Source organism: Apium graveolens, chromosome 11, assembly GCF_009905375.1.
Source record: "Apium graveolens cultivar Ventura chromosome 11, ASM990537v1, whole genome shotgun sequence".
In the NCBI taxonomy this organism is placed as follows: Eukaryota; Viridiplantae; Streptophyta; class Magnoliopsida; order Apiales; family Apiaceae; genus Apium; species Apium graveolens.
Window position 1 is genome coordinate 195,765,714 of NC_133657.1, and position 7,945 is coordinate 195,773,658.

At 35.6% G+C, this 7,945-nt stretch overlaps 1 pseudogene; it reads right to left on the minus strand.

Moving 5' to 3' along the window:
• Window positions 1-7,562, minus strand: part of LOC141696416 (cellulose synthase-like protein G2) — a 29,577-nt pseudogene extending 22,015 nt beyond the window's left edge.
• Between the last annotated feature and the right edge of the window lie 383 nt (window positions 7,563-7,945).

Sequence of the window (7,945 nt, forward strand, 5' to 3'; positions counted from 1 at the left end):
GAAAATTTTATTTTGCTATTCTAATGCATATTACTTAATACCAGCAATGCACTTGGGTCTTCCCTTCCACAATTTTTTTCTCTAGATCTCAAAGGAGTACCTGATTTTAATTCTTTTCTTTTTCTTTTGATAAGTGAGGCTTATCAGCACTTAGTATATTCACCAGATTTACTAACATCAGAGCTTAACAGATAAGAAGCACTATTCTAGTTTGTGAGTTAGTAATGAGATACACAAAGTAAACTTCAACTAAGCTCAGTATTAGAATTTGTTTGTGTTAAAAGATTTCCACATAAACAATTACTTCAACATGGGATCTTCAGTATATTAAAGACTACTAGGTTAGCATCTAGTACAATTATCCTCATTGGATTGAATAGTCACAGAAATATTCATATCAGAGTTTAGAAATTCACATCAGATAACAATCAGTACTTGAGCAATTTTCAAATTAAGCACAGAATTCACAAAGAAAGTAAATATCTGTAAATACTGATCATAAAATCTGATGAAATAGAATATAAACTAAGCAGACTTACAGAAAGAACCTGGAACCATTCCAAGTTCATTTACCAATCTTGTAAAAGTAGTTTCACACAGAGGTTTTGTGAATATATCTGCTAGTTGTTGATCTGTTGGAACAAAGTGCAATTCCACTGTACCTTCATCCACATGTTCCCTTATGAAGTGGTACCAAATGCTGATGTGTTTTGTCATTGAGTGCTGAACTGGATTACCTGTCATAACAATAGCACTTTTATTATCACAGTAAATAGGAATTTTAAAGTATGTTAACCTATAATCCAGTAACTAATTCTTCATCCAAAGAATCTGTGCACAACAGCTTCCTGCAGCAATGTATTCTGCTTCTGCAGTTGATGTGGAAATTGACTTTTATTCCTTGCTAAACCAAGAAACCAATCTGCCTCCAAGAAATTGGAAGCTTCCACTTGTGCTTTCCTGTCAATTTTGCATCCTGCAAAATCTGCATCTGAGTAACCTATTAGCTTAAAGTCTGATTCTCTAGGATACCACAATCCCAGATCAGTTGTACCTTTAAGGTACTTAAAAATTCTTTTCACAGCTTTAAGTAAGGTTCTCTTGGATCTGCTTGAAATCTTGCACAAAGACAGGTCGCATACATGATATCAGGTCTACTAGCAGTAATATAGAGTATTGAGCCAATCATACCTCTGTAATCAGTAATATCTACTGATTTACCAGTATCCTTATCCAATTTTGTTGCAGTGGCCATGGGAGTGGATGCACTTGAACAGTCTTGCATTCCAAATTTCTTCAACAGATTTCTGGTGTACTTGGATTGACAAATAAAAGTGCCTTCTTCATTTTGCTTGACTTGAAGGCCCAGAAAATAGCTGAGTTCCCCCATCATACTCATTTGATATCTTGACTGCATGAACTTGGCAAACCTTTTACAAAGTTTGTCATTTATAGAACCAAAAATGATATCATCAACATATATCTGCACCAAAAGTAAGTCCTTTCCATGGTTGAGATAAAACAGTGTTTTATCAATAGTTCCTCTGTTAAATCCACTTTCCAGAAGAAACTGAGCTAAAGTCTCATACCATGCTCTAGGAGCTTGCTTAAGGCCATAAAGTGGTTTATCAAGCCTGTAGACATGATTTGGAAGTTTTGAATATACAAAGCCTGGAGGTTGTTCAACATATACTTCCTCTTCCAATTCTCCATTGAGAAAAGCACTTTTCACATCCATTTGAAAGACTGTAAACTTTTTGTGAGCAGCATAAGCCAAAAATATCCTTATGGCTTTCAATCTAGCAACTGGTGCAAATGTTTCATCATAATCAATTCCCTCCTGTTGAGAATATCCTTTTGCAACCAGCCTTGCTTTATTCCTTGTAATTATTCCATCACTGTCAGTTTTGTTTCTGAACACCCACTTTGTACCAACAACAAATCTGTTCTTTGGTCTTGGCACTAGGGTCCAGACTTTGTTTCTTTCAAATTCATTTAACTCTTCCTGCATTGCTTGCACCCAATCAGCATCTTGAAGAGCTTCTTCCACTTTCTTTGGTTCATTCTGAGAGAGAAAAGAGTGATAAAGACATTCATTTGAAGTAGATGTTCTAGTTCTGACACCTGCATCAGGATTTCCAATAATTAAGTGAGGTGTATGTGATTTAATCCACTTCCTTGCAGATGGAAGGTTTTCTTTAAAACTGGATGCTCCCCCATGATCCATGATATCTTCATTAACATTTTCTGATGCTCCCCCTGAAATTATGCTCTCTGAGTTGGATTCTACAGAATTCGATTTTCCAGAATTATCAGAACTTGGCTCATCAGAACTTGATGAATCAGGATTTGAAGAGCCAGTTATAGGTTCTGATGCTTCTTGAGATGTGGTTATATCTTCAGTATGCTCCCCCTGCACAGGTGCATCTTCCTTTAACGTAGTCACCACAGTTTCAATAACATCATAATTTAATCCGTCAGAGTTTGCAGTATCAGGATTTAAACTGTCGGGATTTATAGTATCAGAATTTAAGACTTCATTTTCAAATCTCAGTTGATCATGATCATTGAAATCTTCAAGCCCGGCAATCTTTTTATCATCAAAGGAGACATTGATAGATTCCATGACAACCCTTGTTCTTAAGTTGTAGACTCTGAAGGCTTTTGTGGAAAGTGGATATCCAACAAAAATTCCTTCATCAGCTTTTAAATCAAATTTGGATAGCTGTTCAGGATAAGTCTTAAGAACAAAACACTTGCATACAAATACATGAACATACTTCAGATTTGGCTTCTTTTTCTTCACCATCTCATATGGTGTCTTTCCATGCTTGTTAATGAGTGTTGCATTCTGAGTAAAATAAGCAGTCTGCACAGCTTCAGCCCAAAAGTATGTTGGCAACTTTGCTTCATCAAGCATAGTTTGTGCAGCTTCAATAAGAGTTCTATTCTTTCTTTTAATAACTCCATTTTTCTGTGGAGTTCCAGTAGCAGAAAATTCCTGCTTTATTCCATGGTCTTTGCAGAACTCTTCCATAATCAAATTCTTGAACTCAGTGTCATTATCACTTCTTATAATCTTCACAGAATTTTTGACCAATTTATCCAGTTGCTTGACATGATCAATCAAGGTAGATATAGTTTCACTTTTTGTATGCAAGAAATACACCCATGTGTATCTTATGAACTCATCCACTATGATCATAGCATATTTCTTCTTTGCAATAGACATGACATTTACTGGACCAAATATATCAACATGTAGTAGGTGATAAGGCTCAAGAATTGATGATTCAGTCTTGCTCTTGAATGAAGATTTCCTTTATTTTACCTTCTGACATGAATCACAAAGGCCATCAGGAGCAAATACTAATTTTGGCAGTCCTCTCACAAGATCTTTCTTGACTAGTTCATTTATATTGTTGAAATTTAAATGAGAGAGTTTCTTGTGCCAATTCCAGCTTTCTTCAATTGATGCTCTACTTAACAGACAGATTGCAGAACCATCAGTACTTGTTGAAAGCTTAGCTTCATAAATGTTACCATGCCTGTATCCCTTCAGAACAACTTTTCCTGTATATTTGCTTACAACTTCACAGTGTTCTTCATAGAAATCCACATGATAACCTCTGTCACAGATTTGGCTCACACTCAGCATATTGTGTTTAAGTCATGAGACCAGAGCTACTTTTTTAATGATGACATTCCCCAGATTGATATTGCCATATCCCAAAGTTTTCCCATGTTGCCATCTCCATAAGAAACACCTGGGCCAGCTTTCTCCACAAAGTCTGATAGCAGGGCTTTATTTCCAGTCATATGTCCTGAACATCCACTGTCCAGAACTAGGATATTTTTCCTGTTACCCTGCAATCACAAAGACCACTAATGATTAGTTTTAAGGACCCATACTTGCTTGGATTCTTTGGCCTTATTAAGTTTGTTAACATTTGCAGCGGATTTTACATCAGAGTTTATGTTAACATTTTTCTTACCAGAATTTACACTATCAGACTTTGAATCAGAACTTATACTAGAAGGAACAATGCTAACTTTCTTTAAAGAATGTTTTATTTGATAATAATCATAGTACAGACTATGATATTCCTTACAAGTATAAATGGAATGCCATAAACTACCACAATGAAAACAAGGATTTTGTGGCCTATATCTAACAGACTGACTCTTAACTCCTGAATTTGAAGGTAAGGAGTTTATGTTCTTATTCTTCCTGCAAAAAGAAGCCAGATGGTTAGAACTTCCACAGTTATGACATGTTTTTCTAGGAGCATTAGGAACAGGCTTATAATCATTGCTTTTATTTACACCTTCATTTCCATTCCTATTTTTCCTAGGTGACTTTACCATGTTTACATTCTTAACATCTTTCAGCTTGTACTTAAGCTGCTTCTTAGTCATTAAGTCTATGTTAACTTCAGTTGACTTTTCCTTTTTTTAGTTTGTTAGAAGTTAATTCCTCTTTAACTTCTGATTTCTCAGTATTAGACTTTACAGCTACAAACTTAACAGGTTTTATCTTTGGCTTTTGTTTAACAACTATAGGCTCAATTTCTACAGTTCCCTTTTCATTCTTATCATCTCCATAACCTAAGCCCTCTTTCCAGTTTCCACTACTTAACAAATTTTGAGTTGTTCTGCCAGAGTTAGTCCAAGTCCTGATAATCTCTCTTTCCTTTTCCAACTCAGTTTTTAGAGATTCATTCATTTTAAGTACTTCATCCCTAACATAGAACGCATCATCTCTATCTTTCTGAGTTTGATGGAACATGACTAACTCTTTTTCTAAATAATCATTCCTCTTTTTACAAGCAAGATTTTCAGAAGTTAATCTTTCACATATTAAGGTTTGATCTCTATAACTAATAAACATGGTTTTAAGATATCTTCTCAACTCATTAATATCATCAGTATGAAAGGCATAAGTAGTTTGAGGTACCTTTAACTCAGCAGCATCAGAACTGCTATCAGCATTTGCCATCAAGGCATAGTTCTCCTCACTTTCAGAATCTGAAGTGTCTGTCCAGTTTTTCTGCTTTGTGGCCAGTGCCTTGCCTTTGTCACTCTTCACTTTCTTGCAATCAGGAGATATGTGGCCTTTCTCACCACAGTTGTAGCATTTGACATTTGAGTAATCTCCTCTGTCAGACTTTCCTCCTTTGCCTTCAGATTTTCTGAAACTCTTCTTATCAGAACTTGCACCTTTCCTGGAAAACTTCTTTCCCTTCCTGAATTTCCTGTATGCAATCCTTGTGATTTCTTTCACCATAAGAGCACATAGCTTCATCATCTCTTCATCAGCATCCATCTCAGGCAAGCTTTCAGTTTCTGAGTCATCATCACTATCAGAACTTGATGACTCAGTATCAGACTTTGTGATGAGCGCTTTTTCCTTGCCTTTCCTTGAGGTAGCTGCTTTGGGAGATTCTTCCTCAGCCTTAAGAGCAACTGTCCTTGACTTTCCTCCTTTCCTCTTGCTTCTTTGTTCCATCTCAAGTTCATGAGTCTTGAGCATCCCATAAATTTCATCAAAAGTAGTTTCTTCAAGATTATAGTTGTCTCTTATAATTGTGGCCTTCAAATCCCAACTTTCAGGAAGAGCTAACAGGAATTTAAGTTTTGAATCTTCAAGATCATATTTGACAAATCTGTCATATATATCAGTCAATGACTCATTAGGCTTTGAGTCAAAGTGTCCATACTCTTGAGTGAGTATAGTCTTCATGTTCTTCTTAATCGAATCAGTTCCCTAGCATCTTATCTCCAAGGCATCCCATATCTCCTTTGCAGTTTTGCAGTTTATTACCCTGTTTGACATTACATTATCAATTACACTATGCAGCAAGTGTCGTACCTTAGCATCCTTAGCAATTGATGTGATATCTTCAGCAGTGTAATCATTCTTCTCCTTTGGTACATACTTTGCTGCTTCACCTGCAACTGCAACAGCGAGTTTAGTTGGCTTGTGAGGTCCTTCATTGATTCTGTCAAGATATTCTGGATCTGTAGCTTCCAGAAACATAGTCATCCTCACCTTCCATATGGGATATTCAGATGGTTACAGTATGGGAACTCTAATAGCCTCATATCGACTATGGATTTGAGTCTTTAGAGGTTCTTCAGTTTTGGTAGGCTTGGTTGGAGTTTCTGCTTCAGACATGATTATTTTTGGATCTTAAACTGTTTGTTTGTTAACAGATAGCTCTGATACCACTTGTTAGGTCACACACACTGTAGACGGGGTTTAATACAGTGTTTAGCACAATCAAATCGAATTAAAGAATACAAGTAACAGAAAACAAACTTTATTAAACTATATTACAATATGGAACTGTCATCTATCAGTGATGAACAAATTATCACGAGAGCTGCTAGGGTTATAATAAATATATTCTCGATAATGATAACACTTATAGTGTAAACCCTATGTTTGTGTTTATATATTACACAGTTACAAGATAAGTTCTAATTGATATGGAATATAATTCTGCTTCCTAAAATATATCAATCAGATATCTTTTCTTCCAAGTATTCTATTCTTCATAGAATTCCTTCTTCATGCATATTTGTTCTTATATTTGTCTTGATCTTCTTTCCTTTCAATCAGTCTTTCCTTAACTGTTCGTCCTCCCGCACTTAAGTTCAGATATCCATCTTCTGATAATTATCTCCTGATAATTTAAGTACTGATATCCTTAAGTCCTGACTTCCAGTAAGTGCTGATATCTAGTTAAGTATTGATATTTCCTGTTTGTTAAGATCTGAAATCTAAACATGAAACCTATTAATCATGACATTATCAAATATATCTAACATACATCACCTGTACTAGCAGATCAATTGTTAGTTAATATGCATGATTACGAAAAACTGTTAAGTAAACTGTAACTCTAAAACCTCAGGGTGTTAGAGAAACGCTCAACTGAATCTTTATATTGAAGGCATTTGGGTTTAAATACCTTAATCTCCTCAGTCTCGGAGCATTGAAGATGATTAGAACTTAAATACACATCCGGACACCTTTCCATAATATTCTTTTTTCGAAAGAAAGGTAACCAAGCCTTTGCAAATTTTGCAGCCTCCAACAGAGCAAAGAGATTGAGCAGAGATCCTCCATCATCCGACACATACACCGACATCTTCTCGGTAGGATAATCATACGCCATGACAGATAAGGCCGTGTTGACAACATTTATAGGTGGCTCTTTATATGGATCTGTAGTGCAAATGAATATATCCAAAGGCGGAAAATCTCTCCGACTCAAGGTTCTTTCTAGGTTTTCGGGGAATACTTGGAGAATCATAGAACTCATGTGAAAAGACTGTGTTGTACTCCACATAAATGCTAAAATGAAATCAGTGATTAGCAAGCAAATGGAGGGTGCATTGGGAGAGTGGAGCAATGTGAGTGCATGGTGGTATAATAAAGCAAGTATGGCTAGAGTGTAAGTTACTGCAAACAAGCGATTGTAAAAAGCATGTGGATGATATTTTGATATGTGAAGAACATTCCTGCTGGTTAAACTAGCAGTGCTCTTCTCCATATTCTTGCACAGAGACCTCTAAAATGAAATAAGAATAGTTTTGATTAACAATTATATATGTACATGAAATACGAAAATATGCAACACGGACATTTCGGACGTGAGTGACGCAGACATTTAGGACGCGAGGGAATTGTCGGGTCTTACTTAAAATTGAAAGAGATGTTTCATAAGTCCAATCATGTATGATGATTTAGGAATAACTTTTATGTAATCTATTTTGATTTCATTGATATTAATAAAAGACTTGTTTTGGTTTTATTGCGGGCTTTATCTATTTAAGTGTTTAAATAAGATATACCATAGTTTAGAGTAAAGCTTTTTATGGATTATGATGAGATCATAATAATGAGACCTAAAAGATGATAATTCTAAACTTAAAT